General features: G+C 44.7%; 1 long non-coding RNA gene across 1 annotated transcript in view; it reads left to right on the forward strand.

Annotated features, from left to right (window-relative positions):
* The first annotated feature begins 13418 nt into the window (after positions 1-13418).
* The window catches only part of LOC146183989 (uncharacterized), a 49613-nt gene continuing 37562 nt past the window's right edge, over positions 13419-25469 (forward strand). The window contains exons 1-2 of the long non-coding RNA XR_014708534.1: positions 13419-13532; positions 21047-21197. This is a non-coding gene — a long non-coding RNA (uncharacterized LOC146183989). The remainder of the gene's footprint in view (positions 13533-21046; positions 21198-25469) is intronic.

Below are 25469 nucleotides of genomic sequence, written 5' to 3' on the forward strand. Positions count from 1 at the left end.
CACCGCGCCTTTCCTCAAAGGCGCGCACCTGTGGGGATTGTTTACCGTGTGTCTGCACGTGACGTTTGCAAGCCATATGCGTGAAGGAACAACAGGGAACCAATGCAGTCGTGGTGTTCAGGAGAGGGGAAAATGCGATAGAGCAAAGTGCAAGGGTGTGCCCACTCTTTTGTGGAGCTTTATCTTTTCTCTTCCCCTCTGTTTTCCGGTCTTCGTTTTGCAGCAGCACGCACTACGCATGCGCGGACAGGCCAGCTCGGTCTGTAGTAGACGTTTTCTCCAGTGTGTGTTGTAAATACACTGCGCGTAGCGGCTGACGTGCGATGCGCATCTCGCATCGTGCCGAACGTGCGTAGCTATTAAGAAGGGTCGTTTTCTTTTTTTTTTTCTTCTTTTGCGGGAGTCTTTTTTTTTTTGCCATCGTGCTGAACGTGCGCCGTGGCATATGCTATGGCAGCTGCGGACGTTAAGAGGCAGCAGATTTTTTTTTTCGCGAGAGTCGTTTATTCCTGCATTTTTAAATATATTTATTTATTTATTGTACATACTTTCAAGGCCGGTAGGCACAAAAGAAAAGAGTGGGACAGTACATTATTTGCAGAATGAGAAGAAAAAACGAAAGCACGCGGTCAGCTGCAATCATGACACCGGCTATTAGCATCACGGGCACGCAGTCAAGTTCGCTCCCTGCCATCGCGGGATCTGTCAAAAGTATAGTAAAAAGATAAACATGCTGTGACGTTATCGCTGCGCAGCATCTTGGTGCGCTGTCAATAAATAAGCTGTGGATATACAACGCCGGAAACGGGGACGCTTTTTTTTTTTGTCTTCAAATTCTCGGGGGCAAACGTGGGGTATGGGTTCATTATGTGAGTGGGTTGATTACGCGACAAATGCAGTAACATTTTTCACGATCGCAAGTGGCTTATCAAGCCGATTTTTGTATATCGAAATATTTCGCAAACCTCTTCGAGTTCGATATATCCGGGTTTGACTTTGCGGGAAAACTAAAGTATCCTCAACTGTGCTTCGCTATGTTCAGATTTCTGTCCGCACATCATGTCCGCAGACCGCGTCCACAAAATTGTGTCCGTAGGAGTTGTAATTGAGAAGTGGCAGAGGTTAACACTTTCCTGTCCGCGGGAAAAGTAGGGGTTTTTGAGTGGTGTCATAAAATTTTTCTTTTTTACAAAATTTTGCTTAGTACAGGAGTGAATGGCAGCAAATTGTAGAGGAGGAAATTTTCTTCACAGTGGTATTAGTCACAAGTAATATCTTTATTGCATAGTGAGGCAAAAATTTTATTGGGAAAATAATTGCAGTAAAATAAAAAAAAAATTCAAAAATAGCAAAATTTCTTCACTTACAAAAAAAAAATTGAGATATACATTTTTAAAACAGGGACAGAGGTAACAATGCTGCAAATTCTAGCTTTCTAAGTACAGTATCACTCAAGTTAGGAAAGAAAACATTAGACCATGTGACTATCGTGCCACCGCACAAAACAGTTCCTTGTTGCCATGAAACAGGTTTGCTGCACATGTCTTGCAGAAAACATTTGTTTTTTGTTCCACCTTGCTTTCTTCATAGCACAATTTGCAGTTCTTGTACTTCATTTTTTGGGGGCTTGTGTGCAGCCCATCATGAGACGGAAACAGAGGGTGAACATCGGGGTCTCCAGGTTGTGGCTCACCAAATCCAAGCAGTTGCTCGGCCAATCTTTTTTTCATCTCTTTTGGAGTAACATCTTGCCAAGATCAGTCTTTTTCGTCATAGGAAGGCTTCCCCAGAATATGCATTCACGCACATTTGTTCGTGTTCTCGCATATCTCCTTTATGATCTCCGTGGTGAAAAATAGCAGAAAGAAATCGATAGCTCTGGAGCAACGCCGTGCGGTGCTGCGGCGTGCAGTGCTGAAGTCGACCCCTGGCTGTCTCCTAGGAGAAAACAGGACTCTCTGCGCTGCCGGCGGCAAGTAGTCCTGCCCTAATGACGTTGACATCCTGCAGATAAGTTGTGACTTTCAGAACACTGATTTCTACCCATCAGCGCGCAGCAAAAGCGGACTTTTCGAAAGAGAAAATGAAGCGTACTGGGGCATGGCCGTTGACGTTCCTGGTCGGTTTGACATAGTTTTGCTGTTGGTGCTGAAGTCTGAAGAGCTGAATTCGTCTTCTGAGTCATCACTGTTGCTATTAGCATCCACAGATGAGCACTCAGATGGGTCAGTATCCGTGGAAACGGGCCGCTTCCGAGCAGCAGCATCGCGCGATGTCGACACCATTTTGCAAGCAAGGAGCACCGGTTACGTCACTCCGAAACTATAAAAAAAGGGCGTGACACGGTGGAAAAAAATAAAACCGAAAGCGAAATTGTCAGTTAACCACTGGATGCCGCCACTTGTCAAGGGGCGCTTCGAAAACGGGAAAGTTTGAATTGTGAAACTGTAGATGGGAGTAGGTGCAGACAGGAAAGAGTTAATGAGTGGTGTCAATCAATAGAGGGCAATGTAATGTTGTGTCCAAAAAATAATTAGGCTAATAAGTTAGGTAATTAGAGGCAAAAATATAGAGGTTGTCCGCAGCAGTTGTGAGTAATTGAGAAGCGGTAGAGGTTAATGAGTGGTTTCAATCAATAGAGTGTGGCATAATCTGTCCAAAAAAGTAATTAGGTCAATAATTAGGTGATTAATTAGAGGCAAAAATGTAAAAGTAAAGGCGAAAATGGTCTCATTAGCCAATGGCTTGGTGCCACATTTAAATGTATGAAATGCTAAAATAGTTAAGTCAGTCAATTATTTTGACATGAAGATGTATCAATACTAAGCAGTTAAAACAGTTAAGGTGACGTCAAGGGTGTGATGTCACGCAACCTGAAGTCAAGCCAAAAAAGGCATAGGAAGTGCTTGGTGCGCAGTTTGTACCAAGGACTAAAATTGGTAAACAAGAAGCTGAAAGGTAAAAACGTCAGTACCTCTGAAGATTTTTCAGACTATATGTCGCAAAAGAAAATCCCTGTGGGATTTCTCGAAGTTGCATATTAGCGAAAATGCGTGTGAAGCTAAAACATGATTTGCTGCACCTAAATGATACTAAATACATGTATGTTGAAGGATTAGGCCATTGTCGATTGCCGAAGCATCAGAAATAAAGCTGACAGTTTGGTAAACCTATTGTGCATGACAGAGCCCTCCGTGGTTCTGGGTACAGAATCATGGCTGGATCCTGATATCAGCGATAACGAAGTTTTTCCAGATAACTACATGGGCTACCGAAAAAACGAATCGCCATGGGGGTGACGTTTTTATATTAGTTCATCACAGTGTATCCTGCTCCCGTCTTGATATCCCAGTTGGTCCATGTGAAGCTGTGTGGTGCATAATTAGATTGCAAAATGGGACACCAGGTAGCTCGGTCAACATATTGACGGAATTATATAAAACAATAGAAACAATCCGAACTGAATGCCATGTCATAGGAGGAGATTTCAACTTGCCAAAACTTTGTTTGAATTAATCAGGTACGTGCAGTGCCGTCTCTGGCAATGAAAAAGAATTTGCCTGCATTATGCGCAATTTCTCATTCACCCAACTGGTGACGCAGGCAACAAGGCTAACCACTATATTAGATTTAGTGCTGACAAATCGTCCAGCATGGGTTGTATCCACTTTGGTCGTGCCAGGAATTGGGGATCACGAAGCAGTTCTGTGCCAAATGCAGGTGTCCTACGAAAAGGTGCAATTGAGCTCGGAAAGAAAAATTTATAATTACACGAGAGCTAATACTACAGAAATAAATCTAGCTCTAGCAGCTTCCGCTTCACAAGATGTTAGAAACGAGCAGTGTTAATGGACTATGGCTTCTGTTCAAAAACAAAATGTAGAATTGCAGGATAAGTTTGTCCCATAATGGGTGCAGTCACTGAGGCACTGCAAGAATAAGCCGTGGTTTAATGCAAATCTACGACATCTTCATAACAAACGGCAAAGAGCGTTCAAAAGTTTTAAAAGAAATCCAAACTCTTTAACAACGGCAAATTTGGAGGCTGCTAACAACGACCTTCAGGTGACCTTTGAGCATGCTGAAAAGAACTTCCTTGACTCGACTCTTTGTCGTCAAGGTTCAAAAAGAACCCAAAGAAGTTTTGACGATACGTTAAACGTGGTAAAGATGATGTAGGCATTCCATCCTCGCGCATAATGGCCACCTGATCGATGAAAGTCTTGAAAAAGCAAACACACTTAACAATTTGTTTGTTTCGATATTTTGCCCAGCATACCTCGCGAAATTCCTCCTCAGCCAGTTAAGCTTACTCCTATGGCAGACATAGCAATAGAACAGGAACTACCGCACTTCTTCAGCGTTTAGACATGTCCAAAGCTGGAGGCCCTGATGGTCTGTCCAATGGTCTCTTAAAGATATGGGCCCAATCTGCATCTTCATTTTTAACTTTTATTCAGAAAATCTTTACACACCAGTTCCCTTCAGAGCGATTGGAAGGTTGCCTGCATTGTCCCGATTCATAAGACGGCCTCGGGAATTCGTCTCGAATTACCATCCTATTTCTTTAATAAGCAATGCCTGTAAAATTCTGGAGCACATCTTATACTCAAACATCATGAATTATCTCAGTCCCGTAATAAACCCAAACCAGCAAGGCTTCCAGCAAGGCGCATCTTGCATTACTCAACCAACAGAGTTTGTCCACGAGGTATGTGAAGCGTTGGACCGTTGCAGCGTTATTGTGTCTTCATTGATTTCAAAAAGGCTTTTGACGTCGTAGGTCATGATTTGTTAGTCCACAAGCTGCGTTATTTAAATACTAATGGGAAAGTTATTGAGTGGATAAAGGAATATTTAAGTTTAAGGTCTCAGTACATAACCATAAATGGAGCCAATTCTAATGTAACTTTTGTGACGCCTGGCATCCCACAAGGGTCAGTTTTAGAACCTCTGCTTCTTCTTGTGCTTATAATTGATATATCTGTGGATGTTACTTCCTGCATGCAAATGTTTGCTGATGACTGTGTTGTATAGAGAAGTGAAAAATGACACATGCTTTACAGGAAGATCTGAATAGAGTGCACTAGGGGTGGAAACAGTGGCACATAATCTTCAACTTGCAGAAGACGGTGCACATGGATTGTACGAGAAAAAAAATGTACCTAATTATGTCTAAAATGTGAACGGGCACTTATTGCAAACTGTTATAAAATATAAATACTTAGGCTTGTATATCACTCCAACTCTGTGTTGGCATCGGCATGTTGATTATGTTTCTGCGAAGGCTTGCAAAATGTTAGGTTTTCTGCATCGTAACACAAGAAGGTTTCCGCAAGATTCTAGAGATCTATTTTTTAAAACTTATATTAGGTCCGTGCTGGAATATGCATGTACTGTATGGGATCCGCTGACAAATGTTGATAAGCTCAAATTAGAGTTCAGAACTTGGCTGCCCGCTATAGTAAACAAAGTAGCATATCAGCTTAAAACAGAAATTACAATGGGAACCACTTGAAGTCAGAAGAAGAAAACTGAGGCTAAAATTATTTCATAATATATATCACCAAAGAACTGCTATTCTCAGGGACAAGTACATTTTCTGCCCACACTATGAATCTGAGAGAATTGATCACGATTATAGAGTGCGTGAATTCTGAGCGAGACCCGACTTGTTTAAATCGTCGTTTTTTTCCACACACTGTTCGAGAATGGAATGTCCTGTCTTCATGCTGCGTTCATATATCTGACAATGAAGTGTTTACGTTGTATTTATAACTGTTTTTTTTCTTATGCGTTATAGAACTGTACCCCCACTGTAATGCCACATGTGGCGCTCTGGATAAAAGAATAAATAAATAAATGTGACGCCAAGGTTGTGATGCCACGCAAATGGAAGTAGAGCCGAAAAAGGCGCATAGGAAGGGATTGGCGCGCAATTTGAAAGTACCAATGACTAAAATGGGTAATCAAGAAGTGAATTAAGCAACTAGAAGCAACCAGTAGCAATCAGCAGCAGCATCCGTGCTTTCACATTACTCCAATGCAGATTCTGCAGTGCTCTTTCATTTTTTTGGCATACGCAATCTGGGTGTTGAAAAGTACTCGATGTAAATTTTGTTGAAAATTGTGAAGGTCGAAAAATCACCACAGTTGGCCTTTAGTGTCATAAAGCAACCCAGACTAAGAGAGATGGCATAATTTTGACCACTTGGGGTTCTTTAACGTGCGCTGACTTCACACAGCACACGGCCACCTTGCTTTTTGCCTCCATCGAAAAGGGGGTCACCATGACCGTGAGTGAGTGAGTGAGTGAGTGAGTGAGTGAGTGAGTGAGTGAGTGAGTGAGTGAGTGAGTGAGTGAGTGAGTGAGTGAGTGAGGGAGGGAGTGAGTGAGTGAGCGAGTGAACTTTGTTAACTGCTCGGGGATCTTTTTCTTCGCCTCTTCAACCGAGGCTGACGAGCGGTTGGCGCCCCCAGTCCAGGGCACCACTGGCTTTCGCCAGTTTGCGAGCTCTTGTGACCAGGTAGAGCTGAGCCTCCGGGTCAGAGCTGGCCAGCAAAGCCTCCCACTGTCTTTCATTTGGGTTTTCAATTTTTTGTAGTTGATGTGAGCTGCATTCCCATGTTATGTGGTACAGGGTAGGGGTCTTCCCGCACCACGGGCACTCGTCTCTGAATGTCGTGGGATGCATCATGTGTAATATGTGTAAATTAATGAAGGTGCCCGTCTGTAGCCGCCTCAGATCTATGGCCTCCTTGTTGCTGAGCTTTTTATGCGGCTCCGGATATACTTTCCGCAAGCCTCTATAGTGTTGTAGTATTGTGGTGTAGTCAGGGTCAAGCGGAATCAGGTCCTCTGTCCCGAGACTGTTGGGCGCACGGTAGGTTGCATGTCCTCGTGCTACCCTGTCTGCGTACAAATTCCCCGTGACCCCTGCATGCCCCGGAATCCACACTAGTGTTTGAGTGCATTGTTTTGTTGGCTCGCTTGTGGAAGAAAGGATTTGGTGCGCTACCTTAGATAATTTACCCCGTTGAAAATTTCTGCATGCGGATTGAGAGTCGGACAGTATCGTCAGACTCTCTCCCGTTTCTCTTCCTTGCCTAATGGCCAGTGCGATAGCCACTTCTTCTGCCTCCGTGACTGTACAGTTTTGGATCGAGGCGCTAACTACCTCCCGGCCTTCGCAGTCTGTGACCGTGGCTATCGCCCTCTTTGCGTTGGTTTCGTATAAGGCTGCGTCGGTGAACCTTGATGTGTCTTGTTGGCCAAATGTTTTTTCATAATACTCTGCCCTTGCCTGCCTTCTTCCCGGGTGTAGGCGGGGGTCCATGTTTCTAGGTATGGGCCGAACTCGGTACGAATTTCTGACTTCCCGCGATACCTCTCTTGTCTTGTTATAAACCTGTAGGTGTGTGCTATATCCCAGTCTTTCCAACACCCGTCTTCCCGTCCTCGTTTGTAGAAGTCTGTTTAGCTGTGACTTGATTTGGGCTTCTGCTAATTCTTGTATTGCATTGTGCAGACCCAGAGCTGCTAGTTTGTGGTTCGGTGTGTTCTTGGGGAGCTTGAGTGCGGTCTTGATAGCCATTTTGATGATGGCGTCCGCTCTGTCTTCCCCTCCTTTGGTCATATTGAAGTAGGGTAGAGCATACGCTACTCTGCTAATAACGAGGCTCCGGACAAGTTTGAGTGTGTCGGGCTCCTTCATCCCCATCTTTTTGCTGGTCACCCGTGCTATCATTCGGGCGACCAGCTGGGTCGAGGTCTTGAGCAGATTAAGCGTGTGTTGACACCTTTGATTCGATTGGAGCCACATCCCCAGGATCCTCACGGTTGTCTTTTCGGGCACTGTCTCCCCTTGTAGCCGGATCTCGAGCTTGTGGCCTTGATCTGTGGGAGCAGAGCGGTTGCCCTTCCCTCGCCAGAATCTGATCAGTTCTGATTTCCGTGATGAGCACTCCAAGCCCCTCTGCTTTAGATATTCTTCGATGACAGATGCTGCTTCTTGCAATTTCGCTTCCTTCTCCCCGAGTGATCCTGTGGTCGTCCAGATGGTGACGTCATCAGCATACATAGCGTGCTGTAGGCCCTCCGCCTTCTCGAGGCGCCTGGCCAGACCAATCATTGCCACGTTGAACAGCGTGGGCGAAATGAGTGCTCCTTGAGGTGTCCCTTTGTTGGGCGGGGAGAAGGTCTCTGTTTCTATATTGCCAATCTTGATTTCGGCCGTCCGGTTACTCAGAAAGCTCCTAACGTACTCGTAGACTCTGGTTCCGCAATTCGTGTCTGCCAGGCCATCTAAGATCGCCTTGTGACTAACATTATCAAATGCACCTTTAATGTCCACTGCCAAAACTACGTGTTCTGCCGAGCGTGGGATACCTGTCAAGACCTCTTCTTTAATCTGCAGGAGAACGTCCTGGGCTGATAGCTTCTCTCTGAAGCCAAACATGGTGTCCGGCATCTGAGCGCTATCCTCTAAGTAATTTTTCAGTCTATTATTGACAACCCTCTCGAAAATCTTTCCCAGGCACGAAGTTAAAGAAATGAGCCGCAAATTCTCTATTGCCAATTTTTTCCCGGGTTTCTGGATCATGATGACCACCGAGTGTTTCCACTGCGCTGGCACCGTTCCTGCTTCCCAATGCTTGTTCATGAAATGCGCCAGTGCCTTGATATTGCTGTTGCTCATGTTCCGAATTATGCCATTAGTGATCTTGTCGTCACCAGCCGCTGTGTTTCGAGTGGCACTTGCTATTGCCGTCCGGACTTCTTCCTCCGTGATCGGCTGGTCCATTTTCGGATTTGGGTTTCCTTTGTAATCTTCTGCGTATGGATGTGGATCCTCTAGGTCTACTCCGTAGCATTTGTCGTGGACGGCCTTGATCACATCTTCCTTCGTGCCTGGGAATGTGTGTAGCAACCGCTCCAGCGACTTCTGCCCCTCTCGCTTGGTTTTGGTGGGGTCCATGATGGCTTTTAGAATTCGCCACGTCTTGGAAGTGCTGAGCGTCCCCTGCAGAGAGTCGCAGAATTTGCCCCAGTTGGCTCTCGTCAGTTGTTCAGCGTACTCCGCCGCCTTCTTTGTGATCTCCACAATTTTCATCCTAAGCTTTCGATTGTGCCTCTGTTTCTTCCATCTTCTTAACAGTCCCCTCCTCGCTTCCCACAGGTGGAGTAGATGGGCGTCTATTTCTGGTGTCTCAGGTGTGCGTGTCAGTTCTTGGGTAAATCTCTGCTTGTTTTTCCGCAGCGCCCCGCACCAGCTATCAAGATCCTCAATCTCGCCTTGGTCCTCTTCCTGCGCTTCTCTGAACTTGTGCCAGTTGGTAATCCTGGCTGCGCCAACCTGTCGCCTGATCTTGTAGGTGGGGATGGTCGTGCTCACTATATAGTGATCACTGCCGAGATCGTTAAGCGTGTTTATCCACTCAACATCGTCACAGTTCTTGACCATCGTAAGGTCCGGGGTAGTGTCCTTGCTCACACTGTTGCCCGTTCTCGTGGGCGCTCCCGGGTCCGTTACCAGTGTTAATTCATGTCTGTCTATTAGCTCTCTAATAATGCGGCCTCTCTTGTCCTGTCGCGTGTATCCCCAGGCCAGGTCTTTTGCATTAAAGTCGCCTAATATAATTAGCTGATTTCCTCTTACCAAGTTTAATGTTTCTCCGAGAAGTCTGTCGAAGTCGATCTTTCGTTGGGAGGGGGGGCTGTATACATTTAGGATAAAAGTGCCCTGTTTTTTGTCACTCTTTTGGACCACCTCCACAAGGATATGGGGTGTTTCAATCCCTTTAAATTGGTCATGCCGAATTGTTGTCCTATGGCAGACATAGCAATAGAACAGGAATTACCGCACTTCTTCAGCGTTTAGACATGTCCAAAGTTGGAGGCCCTGATGGTCTGTCCAATGGTCTCTTAAAGATATGGGCCCAATCTGCATCTTCATTTTTAACTTTTATTCAGAAAATCTTTACACACCAGTTCCCTTCAGAGCGATTGTAAGGTTGCCTGCATTGTCCCGATTCATAAGACGGCCTCGGGAATTCGTCTCGAATTACCATCCTATTTCTTTAATAAGCAATGCCTGTAAAATTCTGGAGCACACCTTATACTCAAACATCATGAATCATCTCAGTCCCGTAATAAACCCAAACCAGCAAGGCTTCCGGCAAGGCGCATCTTGCATTACTCAACCAACAGAGTTTGTCCACGAGGTATGTGAAGTGTTGGACCGTTGCAGCGTTATTGTGTCTTCATTGATTTCAAAAAGGCTTTTGACGTCGTAGGTCATGATTTGTTAGTCCACAAGCTGCGTTATTTAAATACTAATGGGAAAGTTATTGAGTGGATAAAGGAATATTTAAGTTTAAGGTCTCAGTACATAACCATAAATGGAGCCAATTCTAATGTAACTTTTGTGACGCCTGGCATCCCACAAGGGTCAGTTTTGGAACCTCTGCTTTTTCTTGTGCTTATAATTGCTATATCTGTGGATGTTACTTCCTGCATGCAAATGTTTGCTGATGACTGTGTTGTATAGAGAAGTGAAAAATGACACATGCTTTACAGGAAGATCTGAATAGAGTGCACCAGTGGTGGAAACAGTGGCACATAATCTTCAACTTGCAGAAGACTATGCACATGGATTGTACGAGAAAAAAAAATGTACCTAATTATGTCTAAAATGTGAACGGGCACTTATTGCAAACTGTTATAAAATATAAATACTTAGGCTTGTATATCACTCCAACTCTGTGTTGGCATCGGCATGTTGATTATGTTTCTGCGAAGGCTTGCAAAATGTTAGGTTTTCTGCATCGTAACACAAGAAGGTTTCCGCAAGATTCTAGAGATCTATTTTTTTTAAACTTATATTAGGTCCGTGCTGGAATATGCATGTACTGTATGGGATCCGCTGACAAATGTTTATAAGCTCAAATTAGAGTTCAGAACTTGGCTGCCCGCTATAGTAAACAAAGTAGCATGATCAGCTTAAAACAGAAATTACAATGGGAACCACTTGAAGTCAGAAGAAGAAAACTGAGGCTAAAATTATTTCATAAAATATATCACCAAAGAACTGCTATTCTCAGGGACAAGTACATTTTCTGCCCACACTATGAATCTGAGAGAATTGATCACGATTATAGAGTGCGTGAATTCTGAGCGAGACCCGACTTGTTTAAATCGTCGTTTTTTTCCACACACTGTTCGAGAATGGAATGTCCTGTCTTCATGCTGCGTTCATATATCTGACAATGAAGTGTTTACATTGTATTTATAACTGTTTTTTTTTCTTATGCATTATAAAACTGTACCCCCCCACTGTAATGCCACATGTGGCGCTCTGGATAAAAGAATAAATAAATGTGACGCCAAGGTTGTGATGCCACGCAAATGGAAGTAGAGCCGAAAAAGGGGCATAGGAAGGGATTGGCGCACAATTTGAAAGTACCAATGACTAAAATGGGTAAACAAGAAGTGAATTAAGCAACTAGAAGCAACCAGTAGCAATCAGCAGCAGCATCCGTGCTTTCACATTACTCCAATGCAGATTCTGCAGATGTAAATGTTGTTGAAAATTGTGAAGGTCGAAAAATCACCAGAGTTGGCCTTTAGTGTCATAAAGCAACCCAGACTAAGAGAGATGGCATAATTTTGACCACTTAGGGTTCTTTAACGTGCGCTGACTTCACACAGCACACGGCCACCTCGCTTTTTGCCTCCATCGAAAAGGGGGTCACCATGACCGTGATTTGATCCTGCTTTGTTGGGCACAGTACCCTAGCGCCGTAACCACTCCACCACCATGGCATATGGTGGATTTACTTGAGGATGGAGGCCTTTTTACACTCTTTCATTAATGTGGTTAGAACTACCTTAGATTGCAGTTAAGCATGGGAAAAGGATCATATTACTAAGGGGCACTTTAGAGTAGAACATATATACACATATTTAAGCTAGACTCTGTGTAAGTGTTCGTAGATTGCAATGATGCATTTGATTTTTTCAAAACTGCGGTAGTTGCCCTAGCATTGCGTAGAAGGGGCACATGGTACAGATACTGAAGAATATGTACGCAGCAGCTGCCTATTGGTCACACCTTGCTGCAGCAGAAAGGTAAGGTATCAGTCACGAAGGGTGCAGGACGGAGAGATGCAACCATTTGTAATTTCTCAATACCAACTGAGTGGTCTACGGTATCTTTCCTCGCCACCCAGGTGAGAGAAGACTAGACTTTGTGGACCAGCTGTTGGCACTGAAAGTTGAGCAGGAAGTGCAGGAAAAGGCAGCCCCTGTGGTCTTTGGGGGAGAGCCCACCTCGCCCATTGGCAAGGTTGGTAAGCTGCTCCCAAAAGGGTATGTGGGCACCCATTTGCTAGCTCCCAGGTTGTGCCATCTCACACGTGACATCAGGGGCAGAGTGGTGGGAGGGCTTGCTTTGGTTTCCTCTGCTGTTTACTGTTACGTGCTCATTGAAGCTTCCGTATTTGAAGCTACCACTTACCCTTCTATGATAGCATACCTGCTAATTGTTCTGATTTACTCAGAAAACTTCCTGTTTCTGAAAAAATGCTGTGCCTGTTTTGCGGTGGCTTGATTTCTAATATGTCATGGCAAATTTGGCGGTGATGCGCAGCCAGTGCAGCCCAGTAGATATGGAAACTTCTGCATCGATCTAGGCTAAAGGGCAACCTCTCAACGCATTTCACATTGAAGGTTCATTGCTGTGGCTTTACCTAAATGTCACGCTATCTGATCCTCCTGTGTCTTGCTGCGTCATATGCCTCAGGTTACCGAGCTGTGCTGTGCTCAACACTAGCGTGATAGCTCATCATTTAGAACCATTATGGCTAACAGCTGTTTACAAAATTTAGAATAAAGGGGCTAGTAATGGTTTCACATTAAAAGCTAAAAGGATATGGCAATCAGTTTGCGTTGGCTAATCGCATTTCATGTTTGCTGTTGCTGCTTGTGTGCATGTTTAGGATGTTTAGATTAGGACTCAGTGACGTTTAACCCCCCCCGGTCTTTCCGTTGGTGCAAATAAAAAAATCTTTCGATTTTTGGTCTCGCCAGTGGCAGATACCTCTGTGCCTTCCAGCTACCTTGGCACTGTAGCACTAATTTGCAGTCCAGTTTCTTAAGTAATTGTTTCCTCTGCTGTACCTCATGTGCACTCTACCCGATATGCATGTTGGACCAGCTACTGCGATGATGCTGACCAAGTACCTGTTTGTTGTGCAGGCTTTCTTGGGAATCACTTCTGTTTCAACGAGTTCCAACTTCGATGGCTTAGATCACTAATCAGCATAGAAAGGAGCCAGCACGTGTGAACCATCGAGCATTTTGCGCTGCCAGCTCCTCGTGGGCTTGACCTTCTGGTGACTCCATTCAGTCAGCGCCATGTGATGCTGTGAACAACCAGACCTATAAAAGAAACTGCTTCTTCAACTGCAGTGGGTACGGTGGACCGGGCACTGCAACGGTGCTGACCAGGCACCTGTTCTTCATTGTGCAGGTTGGTGCTTATGTGACGTTTAGCAGTCCCAATAGTGACAATGATTGCTTTGTGGTCCTGTCGTGCCCACAGCAGTGCACCAGTCTTGCTTATGTTTACTGGTTTGTAAGCTACAGTAGAACCTCGGTGATGTGAATTTCATGGGGTCGCAAAAAAAATTGTATCATCTGAACGTTCGTGTTATCACACCAAGCACAAGCATGGGAAAAGCAGTCACACAGGTCTTTCTACGAACGAGACCGTTTATTACAGTCACGCAGTTGCAGCTCGCCACTCGCGGTGCGTACAGCATAAGAGATAACGATTTGTCAGCCACGTGGTGCTGCAGCTACTTGTGATGTGTACAGCGTGACTAGCGATTGCAAAGTCTACGATGTGCGGGCCATGGCGTCTTCCACGTGCAGCACCTGCTACTACTCAGTGTACAGTATCACGACTGACGGTTGCGACACCGGCGATTTGTAGGCTGTACGCTACTGCAAGCTTTTGTTGTCTGGAAAGCACGATGGACAACCGCGATTTTCACAATGTACTGCCTGCCCGTTTTCGCTTATCTCTTGCAGTACCATAGCCTCCTTTATACTCTCTGTGCCTGTCAATTTTCGCAAGCTGTAAGAAGCTTAAAACATTTGATATCTACGTCTAGGATGACTTCTCCAGCCACACTGAAGAAATCAACTCTGGGGGAGTGTTAAAGAAAAAAGGGATAGTAAAGACTACACTTGTCCATCATCATCATCATCAGCCTGACTATACCCACTGCAGCGCGAAGGCCTCTCCCATTTCTCTCCAATTAACCCGGTTCTGTGCTAGCTCCAGCCTCTTGACCCCTGCGAACTTCTTAACCTCATCCGCCCACCTAACTTTCTGCCACCCCCTGCTACACTTTCCTTCCCTTGGAATCCAGTTTGTTACCCTAAGCGACCATCGGTTATCCTCTCTTCGCACTACTTGTCCTGCCCACGTCCATTTTTTCTTCTTGATTTTCACTGGAATGTCAGTAACTTCAGTTATTTCTCTGACCCACTCTGCATGCTTCCTATCTCTTAATGTTACCCCTACTATTTTTCTTTCCATAGCCCTCTGCGTTAAGGGGGGGACACTGGTCTTAAAACTATTTTCCTTATTTACCAATCAAAATTGATGCCACTTGGTGGGTTTGTGTAGTTTATGTGCAGATTCCAAAACTGCAATTATTTCTTTTGTGATCCAATTATTTCATGAGATAATTACACCAATTAGTTTAATTCTTACAAGAACAATTACAAAATGACCACTGAAGAAAAACTTCAGATGAACACATTGCTGGACACTAGAAAGGATGAACACAATGTTGCAAGTAGTTTTTTGATTGAGCAATTATTGTTTGTTTTATTGCATAACAAAGTTCAAAGCTCAAAATATAGCATATAATGGTCATTTTAAAAATTCTGAACAAGAAATTAAAAAATCTACTTGCAACATTGTGTGCTCCACATATTTGGCTTCATGCTGAAAAAGAAATTATTACTCTATCTGCAATAGGTGCAGAGATATTAAGGCTGCAAAACTGCAAGCGGTCGACAATGCATGTTTTGAGAAAAGAGCAAAAAGGAAATGGGGGATTATTTAATAGACATTCACTGGTGCAATGCACACATTTACATTTTAAAATGGCCAGAAACCTCCAGGAATGTAGTCTCTTTGCTTTCCAACGTTCAAGTCTCTCTTTCATTTTAATTTGTAATAGCAGCACATTCAGTCGTCACTTTTTCGAGTGCGCAAGACACATGCAGGCAGCGACTTTTTTTTTTTTTTACGTATGTCGTTTTGCTACGTCCTCGCATCAAGAACACGGTGGGGAACATTTATTGCGGAAAAAAACGTAATTTAGAGCTAGTATTTGCTGCTTCCCAGTGCTGGAAGCAAGTGCATTCACTAAGGACTATGAACGAGGTCCGATCGGCGCAAACACGTGGCGAGCTCTGCGAAGACGACGTGTCCCGCAGTTTACGCATTTGAGAATAAGTTTGACGACGATTTCTTATCCTCGTTTACTTTTTTAAATGCCAATATCGCCGCCGTATGTTTTACACTTCGCCAATCTCGGCAAACTGTTAACTCCGCCTCGCCAAGCGGACTGTCCGCTGCGCTGTCGTCATCACCACGAAAACAATCAGTCTACCGCTTCGTTGCTGGAGTTGGTGCAAGTTCAAGCTTTTTCTTTTTTGAGCTTATCTTTCTGCTCATCTGCGGCCTGCGATATCACCGTCGCAGCGGGTGCGACCGCTGGCGGTAGCAGTCTCCCATGCTGGGAAACGCGCTAGGCCTACTTCAGGCTCGTACACACGATCGTTCGGCGCACGACTTTCATCGGCCTGAGCGCGCACAGCCGGGGCAGGGCATTACTTGAGATGATTACTCAAGTATTTTTTTCACTTTTTTTCACAAATTCTTGCCATGAAAGCACCTCGCGGTTTGGAACCAAGCGCGGCCGCCGTCACGTCTCTGCCGTCTTCCCGCGGCTTGGGCGCGCCGAGCAGACGCCGTCAGCCAGCTCCACCAATGCGGTGACGCCTTATCGTCACGTGCACCTCGAAAGCCAATGAGGTTGCAAATGCCACGTTTTCTTTTTTGCTATTTTTTATGCGACCAATGGGCGAATGCAAACAGCAGAGGCGGCAATTTGAAGACGAAAGGCGGCACTTTCGAATGAGACCAAGATGGCTACAGTGCCGCGCACAAAATGGGAGCTACGCCTCGCGGAAAATGGTTGTTTCGGGGGTCGTTTTCGGCCCAAATTTGGGCGACGTCGATTATATAAATTGGCATAGTGACTAAAATACCGTCCCTAGAGATGAAAAACTTAGCAGATAGGTAGATAAAGAGCTACTGATTTCGCAAATCACATTTTCTAAAAAGTGATTTTTTCGTGATTTTTTGGTCCGGAAGACACGTGTCCCCCCTTAAGTAGAACCCTCTTGGATAGCCTCCACGTTTCAGCCCCATAGGCGAGTACAGGTAAGATGCAGCTGTTGTATACTTTCCTCTTGAGCGATACTGGTAAGCTGCTACTAGTCATAACCTGCAAGTGCTTGCCAAATTCACTCCATCCTGATCTTATTCTTGTTATTTCCTTTTCATGGTCCGGATCTGCAGTTACTACCTAGTGTCACAAGAGGGCGTCAGTACACATATATGGACTAGGAGCAGAATGTTCCCATCTTCTTTTTATTTTTTACCATGCCATGGTTGAACCTGGCAAGCTACTTGGCGAACAAGTTGCCTATCACCATCTGCCATGGTTTCTTGTACTTGAGATAATATAACTACCCTTGCTCATAAGTTAGCGTTTCTTATAGCTGTGGCTCTTTCAATTAAACTGCATTGTACAGTAAACCCTCGTTAACACGAACTCGCATATCTCGAAAAATTGGTTAAGTCGAAAGGTTTCCACGCCGTGCCTTCACCTGCCATAGGTGCTATGTATTAGCTCCCGTTTTTTCTCTAAGCATTTTTCGGGTGTAATGCGGATATCTCGAAATTTTGACTAAAGGCAAAGGTCATTACCGAAAGGTGATAGGGGCCCCAAGCGAGCACTTTGTTCCTATGCTAAGTGCTGCATGCGGTCAGGTTCGAAGAGCAAATACAAAATTCCCGCAGACACAGCCGTTTTTCGCCTTGGGAGCAGTCACGCTCGCGCGTGGCATGCTAATTTGTTTTATCGGGCAGTCCGTTCAGCCAGTTCAGCGTGGCTCGTTCAGCTGCATTTCGCAAGTGCATAGCAGCAAGAGCGATGTAGTGATTGTCTGGTTCTGTTTTGTCTCTCTCTGTGCACGAAACATTGATTGATTTCTGTTGTGTATGCGGTGTCCGCAAAACTTGCTCTGCAACAAAGATGAATGCAGCGGCGGCGACCAATGGCTTATGCGATGCGTTCAGCAGCTTGAGGATGCTTTTGTCGGGCCGAATGCCAGCGCGAAGCAGGCAAGCATTACCCAGTTCTGCCTTTCAAAATAATAAAATTCAGTTTTTCCTGAGAATTCCTTTGCGTTTATTGCAAAAGCTCCTATTGTGCAGCGGAGAGTCAACGGGCGCAACAAGCCGATGGCCGCCAAAGCATTTTCGCTCGTCGCTGGCGCACTCAGGTTCTGGGTTTCTAGAAAATTTTGCGTCTCACCTGGAAGCAGCTCGCGAGGCAGCATATTGCAGAGGCTTCCAGCTACTCAATTTCCATCCTGGTTTATTTTTTTTTGTTTTTTGTGAGTGAAGTTTAATTTACTAGTCCGGCTTGAGCGAAGAACCTGCAGACGCTCACTTCGTCTGATCCATGCATATAAGGGTGCATCGAGATGGTTCAGTAAGTGCTAGTAAAGCAAAATAAAAAGCCTTATGTGGCTAGATATTGTTAATTTTCGAAAGGAGCCAGAAAAAGCCACTGCTTGCAATGCAAGTATGCACCGCTGTGTAGCAGCACACCGCTGCGCTGCAACTTTTTTTATTTTGCGAGCAAAGTTTTTCCTAGTCCGGTTTGAGTGAAGAACCTGCAGACGCTCACTTCGTCTGATTCGTGCATATATGGGCGCATCGAGACGATTATGGAAAAGCTAGTAAAGGAAAATAAAAAGGCTTGTGTGGCTAGGTATTTTTCATTTTCGAAAGGAGGAGAAGAAATCCACTGCTTGCAATGAAAGTATGCATCGCTGTGTAGGAGCACACCGCTGTGCTGTGATCTTTTCTTTTTATTTTTGCAAGCGAAGTTTGTTTTCCTTGTCCGGTTTGAGCGAAGAACCTGCAGATGCTCACTTCGTCCGATCCGTGCATATATGGGCGCTTCGAGACGATTCAGGAAAAGCTAGTAAAGGAAAATAAAAAGGCTAGTGTGGCTAGATATTGTTAATCTTCGAAAGGAGCAGGAGAAAGCCACTGCTTGCAATGCAAGTATGCATCACTGTGTAGCAGCACACCGCTGCGCTTTGAACTTTTTTTTATATTTTTGCGAGCGAAGTTTGTTTTCCTTGTCCTCTTTAAGCGAAGAACCTGCAGACGCTCACTTCGTCTGATGCGTGCATATTTGGGCGCAACGAGACGATTCAGTAAAAGCTAGTAAAAGAAATAAAAAAGGCCTAGTGTGGCTAGATATTGTTAATTTTTGAAAGGAGCAGGAGAAATCCACTGCTTGCAATGAAAGTATGTATCGCTGTGTAGCAGCACACCGCTGCGCTGTGACCTTTTTTTTTTGTTTAAACGCGATGCGTAAACCATTTTATCAGTGTTATTGTATTTCAAGCTGTGTTAGAAACAGGATATGGCGTAACTGTACTCCCCTTTACTGAACTAGACGGGGCGGTAACAAATCAACGCTGAAATTGGCCTCTGTTGCAGAGTTCCGTAGCTTCGTGCGGTGTGCACCAGCGGCAACGACAGGCGTTGGCGCCGCGCGACAGATCGCCAGGGGTTGTCTCCAGAAATTTTCGGCATTTTGCTTAGTTCAAAACTCCGCTTATCTGAAAATGTATCCCAGATTTTACAACTTCGAGGTAACGAGGGTTTACTGTATATGTAATTTCTGAGATGGGTGATGCACTTAAACCTTCACTCAGTCATACAGGAGGAAGAAGTGTCACAAGCTGAGAAAAGTGAAAGCACTATAGTGTCTGCTCACGTATACTTACTGCATATTTTTAATTTGCACAGTGCTACTGTAATGAAGCTTAGGCAAGGGTTGCACACAGACTAAAGGAATATAAAGGCATTGTAGTAGAAAGGCTGCCAAGCTAGATGGAGCTTAGAAGGCTACAAAAGTGCACCAAAGAAATGCAATAAAAGAGGAAAACTTTGATTCAGTGTGGGAAGAAAGAGAAACATAAACAACAAAGAATTTAAATGTGGATTATTTCTGTTCAGTTATTTGAGTGAAAGCAGTTGGCTAGTAGTTCGTTACAGTATCGGTAAAAAAATCGGAAAACTGCTTAGTACACTTTTTATGCCTAGCGGGATTGGTTAGAGACGAAAAAGCAAAACTGACAGGTTGTTGCGTGGTGGGAGGTTGGTCAAAGCAGGCAAGGATAAATTGCAGATTTGGGGATGGATGTAGAGTATCGGACCAATTTTTCTGTCTTAGCGGAACCTGAAAATAGTTTGCATAATTGAGCATTCCAAAAAATCTGACCTTTTCTGTGTGAAATCACCTTTAAAAAGGGCAAACTTCACTGCTCTCCATTTTGGCTTGTAAACTGATAACAGGGTTTTAGAATTGCGAGATCTGCTACCATGATCCGCTTCCATGCTCACAGGATGGTGGAAACCGATACGGTGGGCCGCCAGTGAACGTGCACCTTCTGGACCAGAGGCGGCAGGCTCGCACATCCACTAGGAAGCACGTGACTCCCTCACAGCAATCCCAGTGAAGCTCCATGGAAACGGTCCTGCTGTGCTATCTCTGATTAGACTATCTAAACCTGAGTCATGCTTTTGTCATGTCCCTACTGTTTCAGTTCACTGGGCTGCAAGCCATGGCGTTAAATGATGCGCGTGCGCTGCATGAAGCAGTAACATTCTGATTCCATGGGCAACGGCAGTTGTAAGGACTGCGAGGTGGAACAGGCAGGAAGAAAGCGGACGAAACAAGCGCATCCTAATGAGCAGCCCCCTCCCCCCTTCCTTTCACAGCCGTGACCCCTATGGCAGCGGTGCCCTCAAAGCTGCAGTGAACGCTTCACCAGTCCGCACATTTTTAATCTTATCATGTGCCCTCGCCACCTTTTGCACCCACGAAAGACTGGTTGCTTGTGACAGCATTGCCCACTCATGTCTATCATGCTGAGAAACAATCTCCACAATATTGCTGACGCCTATCTTGGTTCGAAAAACCAAACTTTGCGGGCTCCACGGAGTACGAAACATTGGTCGTCATTGTGTGCTTGTACCTATGGGGTGCATGATGGCCACCGCACGCAGTCCAAATATCGCGCAAGTTCGAATTATTGGAGTCCAAAAAATTGCTACAGTATGCAGTTGGATGCAAGAGTGTGAGTGGGGAAATTTGACCTCACTGAAAAGTTATCCTTGGTGTCGGTAGGACCTGTCTCAGTGAAGATGGGCGACTCACATTCACATTCATCACAGTGAATGTGATTACTGTTGTCTGATTTATTCATGTTAAAAAACTGCATGGCACATTTGGTCCAGGGAGAAGTGGCTTCTCAGGAAGAAACACAGTCCACAGACTATGACACAGCATAAGCAAGATCACGGCATAAAATTGGAACTAAACATTGTGAAAAAGAACAAAATAAATTAACACAGAAATAGACACTGCATTTTAATGACAAGACCGTTTATCTTCAAAATCTTGCGATGCCGAAAAATTTAATTCGCTGACGGTTTCAGGTAGAAAAGTGCAGTTGTTTTGGCATCTTTTGTTTTGAAGTGATAGTTCTGACATCAGAGCTGCAATTAAAAGAAGTTTATTCGCAACAAGATGATGACCTTCCCTCATGACCTCCTCGCTTCTGTTTGTCTCTTCTGTTCAGGACTTAGAGCACCACTCTGCCATTTATGTTTTGGCCATCATGCATCCTCCTTGAGGTGGTGCTGGAGGATTAGGATCCGGTTACTGCCGAGGCCACTGCAGCAGTAGGCACCCCTTACCAGATGCACCCATTGAGAGACTGGGGGGAAGAGGTAGGCAAATGCCCTCATTTTGGCCTTTCCTCCTTCGCTCTCACTTTCCAATCTTGGTCTTCCCTCACCCTCGCTTGAAAAAATTTGCCTGCCCTCCCTCGCCCTCATCCTCACTTAAAAAATATTGCTGGTCCTCACTCACCCTCATTTCGTTTGCCCTCCTCGCCCTCAACCTCATGTTCAGCAGTTTTAATATTCTAGTTATTTTTCATTATTTTTGATCTCTGGCAACATTATACAGACTCGAAGTCTGCGTCTGCTTTTGGCGGTTCAAACCGTGTTAATCATTTATGCTTATCAATTCGAATTTCTCGAAGCTAACAATGTATTTAATAAATGGCTGGATTGCATACGTTCATCCTGTAGCGAATCGCTTGCAACAGTCATCTGGTACTTGTTCCGACAGGTGCTGAGAATGAGATATGCACTGCACAGGAAAACCAGGGGCTGTGAAAAGTGCAGGGGACAATTCTGACAGTAACCTAGGTATGTCAATCAAAGACAAAACTTTGAGGAGGAAGGGAAATAACTACCCACATAGTTTACTGGGCAAACCTGCCCACCAGTTCACACTTCATATGTTTGAAGGAGATAGTGACAAAATACTCTACACTGCATGAGGAAGGAGGATATTCGAACTTCTAGCCAGCTGCAGACTAAAAGCATGAGGCGTATATGGCATATTAACAACAAAACAATGTAACTCAAGTAACAGCAAAACGCTATCACACAGAAGCGTTATTTTCGAAGGAGTCGGAGGGTCTTGACTGTCGTCCACTTTGCCGAGGGGGTGGGATGGGGAAGACATAGCATACAAGTCTGGGGCCGTGCGCGACAGTTTCAGACATGTACATACAGTGTAATTTGGGAGACTCCACGTAAAAATTCGGTTGTTTCGACACGGCACTGCAGGTGCCACCAATGATGTGCCCCAATCGCATCCCGACTTCCTCCAGGAACAAACAGAAAATGGAAAGTGAGACACGTAATTCTGTTGTGCTTCTGATTTTTGCTAACGCCACCGCAGTAGTGCCTAAAATAGTTTTTTTTTTTCAATTTCTATTAAAGTTATATGAGAACAGAATGAGACAGTGCCTAACTAGAGCAGTGTGACGTGCATAGTGAACAAGCTAGCATTTCACTCATAAGGTTTATTATGCTTCCTGGATAGTGCGCTTAAAGTGGCGGTCCCACTCCAGCGGTAAAGAGACGACAGTTTTGGGGATATTCATACGTCTACTGTGCCTCACTCGTTTAGTTTATAAATGTGGTTTTAATATCTTTGTAAAGCTTTTTATTAGGGTATCGCTTAGTTTATTAGCCACGCGCCTTTGAAAAGTGTATAAAACAGGTAATTTTATATACAATAACTTTCAAGATATGCATTCTGCTGCGAAGAGTTTTTGCACAGTTGGAGGTCTTGCAGGGTTGGCTCTTTCCTGAAAATATCAGCTGTCTGCTTCATTTAGTGTAAAAGTTATTTGTGATCAAAGTTTGTGCTTTTTGTAAAATGGCTAAAAGAAAATGCTAAACTGTTCCAAGTAACAAGCTTCTAGCGGTGCTGAGGTTTCGCGTGGAAAAACTTTACACTTCGCTGTCAGAGGATAAGCATCGGTTTTGCTCTACGACTCGAGGAATATGCACGGTCAAGGTGATTTCAGCTAATTTTTTCGTGGTTCACTTGAAACGCGTGAACTCTTCATGAAATTTTTTAAGCACGATTGAAATGTTCCATAACTTGTTTTTTTCTGTTTAAGTTTCAGGCTTTCCTTCCTTTATTCAACTGGTAAATATCAACTACAAAGCATACAAAAAACAAATAGTGGAATAGCAGAGCCACGTGCGATAAATGTAGTAGGTAGCAGCATCTATAAAGTGTACGTGCAATAAGCATGTCGCAGTCCAGAAAAATTAAGAGGGTGGCGCTACAAACACCCTGAATTGAGGGGTATTTACGAGAGGGTATGATGTTTCTACGTTTACACTGTGCTCTTTCTGTTCCATCCAGCGAGGGACGTAAACGCTGGCGGGTCGGGTCGAGTGGTCGAGTCGAACTCCGGTGCAGGGGTGGTTTGACTCAGCCCAACCCCTCTACAGAGAGCATGTAAACGCAGTCGACTTGAGTGGGGGCATAGTGGAATGTTTTGGGACAGATTTGTCACGGAGGGGGACATCTGAACAATGGCTGGGATATTGTTTGGGTCTCCCCCTCCGTAATGAATCGAGTACTATTGACAGGATGTGTTGTTAAGAATTTGTGCAATCTTCCAAATGGTAGTTGAGTGTAGGGCTGCTCTTGTCTAGCCTGTGTGGAGACACGCGAGCCATCTGTGAACATACCCCCCTCCTCTACAATGACAACAGGAAGCTGGCGAACCTGGCCGCGTCTTCTCTGTTGAGGCAAGCTGCTGGAGGCGGGCAGGGGGGGAGGGGAGGGCGAGTTTTGGGAGGCCTTGAAGATGCTAGCACTGCATGCAATTATTGTGCATCAGTTCGCCGCGTTGATGAAGGGAGGGACGTTTTTCCTAAAAAAGGACGTGCAGCGAAGTTCTCCCCCTATTTTCGTATGGCATCCCAGTGAAAATGGCGTCCGAGGAAGCTGCACGCCGAGTATTAATGCACATATCGTGCATTAATATGTGCGGTAATTAATTACAACGCATTGTTTTTCTGTAATTTCCATGTCATTAAGTTTTATTTTTTCTATCTTCTTGAAATAGTTTTCTTCTGATGTATTTTAATCTAATTGCAGAACTATTAGCGTGGGGGCACTGAGCACGATTTTACAAAAGAGTTGTTTCATTTCCAGTATTAAAGAGTGTTTGCATTTCGTCCTCTGCCAGAGTATTAATATTCTCTAACATTCTTTGCTTGATTTTAGCATCCATTTTGCAGTCAGAATAATTTTCATGCATCGTAATGACTGACGATCTTAAGTCCGTATGTTATGACAGACTTACGTATGAGGGGAATATGACAATGCTGAACCGGGTTCTATGAACTTTTGCCGAAAGCGCTTTCACCTATGAGGTACGGGATCGGAGGAACTGGGCGTCTGTTGTTGCCACTGCCACAGAACCGAGGTGTGCGTCTCGATTCCGTAAAATGACAATCTTGAAGAAGTTTGCATCCAAATTCAGCAGAAAAGTATACGGAGCATAGTGCATTAAAATGGAATTCACCACTGTGTTAGCAATTGAGGCTGTAATTTAGGTAAAAAAATTTAACTTGTTGAATGGGCTGTAATTTGAGCTTACGACTTTATGAGATCATTTTAATAAGTGTGTCAAAATTTTCTTAACAATAAGATGACCAGCTGAGATGAAGAATCGTTATGCATGCCGCCAAGGCTTGAGTCTCACCAGAGAGCACCTTTCTCACATAATGTTAAAACGTCTGCCCAGGTCTGAACAAAAAGAAGACTTCGGGGAAGAAAGCTTTGAGGGTTTGTTGTGAAACCTACTCTCGAATGCTACCTTTCGCGCCTCATACTCACCCTAAGACTGACTGACAATGTGCGCGAATAAGTTTCCATTACGGCTGTAGTGTCCTCGGATATTTTAGGCAAATGTGCGGTCCTAGCGAAAGGTGCGTTCATGCAGGTGCGAGTTGAGTTTCATTTTTTTAGGCTCTTGCCTTCACAGTGCAGGCAATAGTTTTCGGTTTTTGCGTATGCGGGTATGTATTTTCCACAATTAGGCAGATCAGCTAGGAGATGTGTACTTAGGCAACTGATGCAGAGTACTGATTCCAGTTAGTTGGCGTATATATTTTGCTTTTCTGTTGCCGTTCTAAGTGCTGCTTTTTTCATAAGCGAACGGTTGCATCTTGAGAGTAGTGCAGATTTGGCCTTCAGGCTACGCCGCTAATCCATGACTAAGGAATTGAGTACCCAGCCCTCTTGACCTGCCCTGCCTGAAGGCTTTTCTTTTGTTGATGGGCGGGCTTTTAAAGATTTTTGGGGAGCCTCCACAGGGGCCTCCAGGCAGAGAAGGGGAGGGCTTTTGTCCCTGTCCTGCCCAGCATGGGCTGCCTCAAGATGTTTGCAGCACTGCAAAAGGAAGAGGCACCCCATACAATCAGGATCATGCACTACAATAGGCAATTGTGCTCCTATGCACCTCTGGCCCCCCATACTAGAGGGGTGACAGTAGGAGCACAATTTTCTATTATAGGGCCCAGGGGTAAGAGACACTTAGGAGCACAATTGCAAGGGCTCCTTTGCTTTTCACAGTGCTGCAGATATACAGGACTGCAGTAGGTTAGCTTGAC

Source organism: Amblyomma maculatum, chromosome 7, assembly GCF_055883805.1.
Source record: "Amblyomma maculatum isolate TAMU_Amacu chromosome 7, ASM5588380v1, whole genome shotgun sequence".
Lineage (NCBI taxonomy): Eukaryota > Metazoa > Arthropoda > Arachnida > Ixodida > Ixodidae > Amblyomma > Amblyomma maculatum.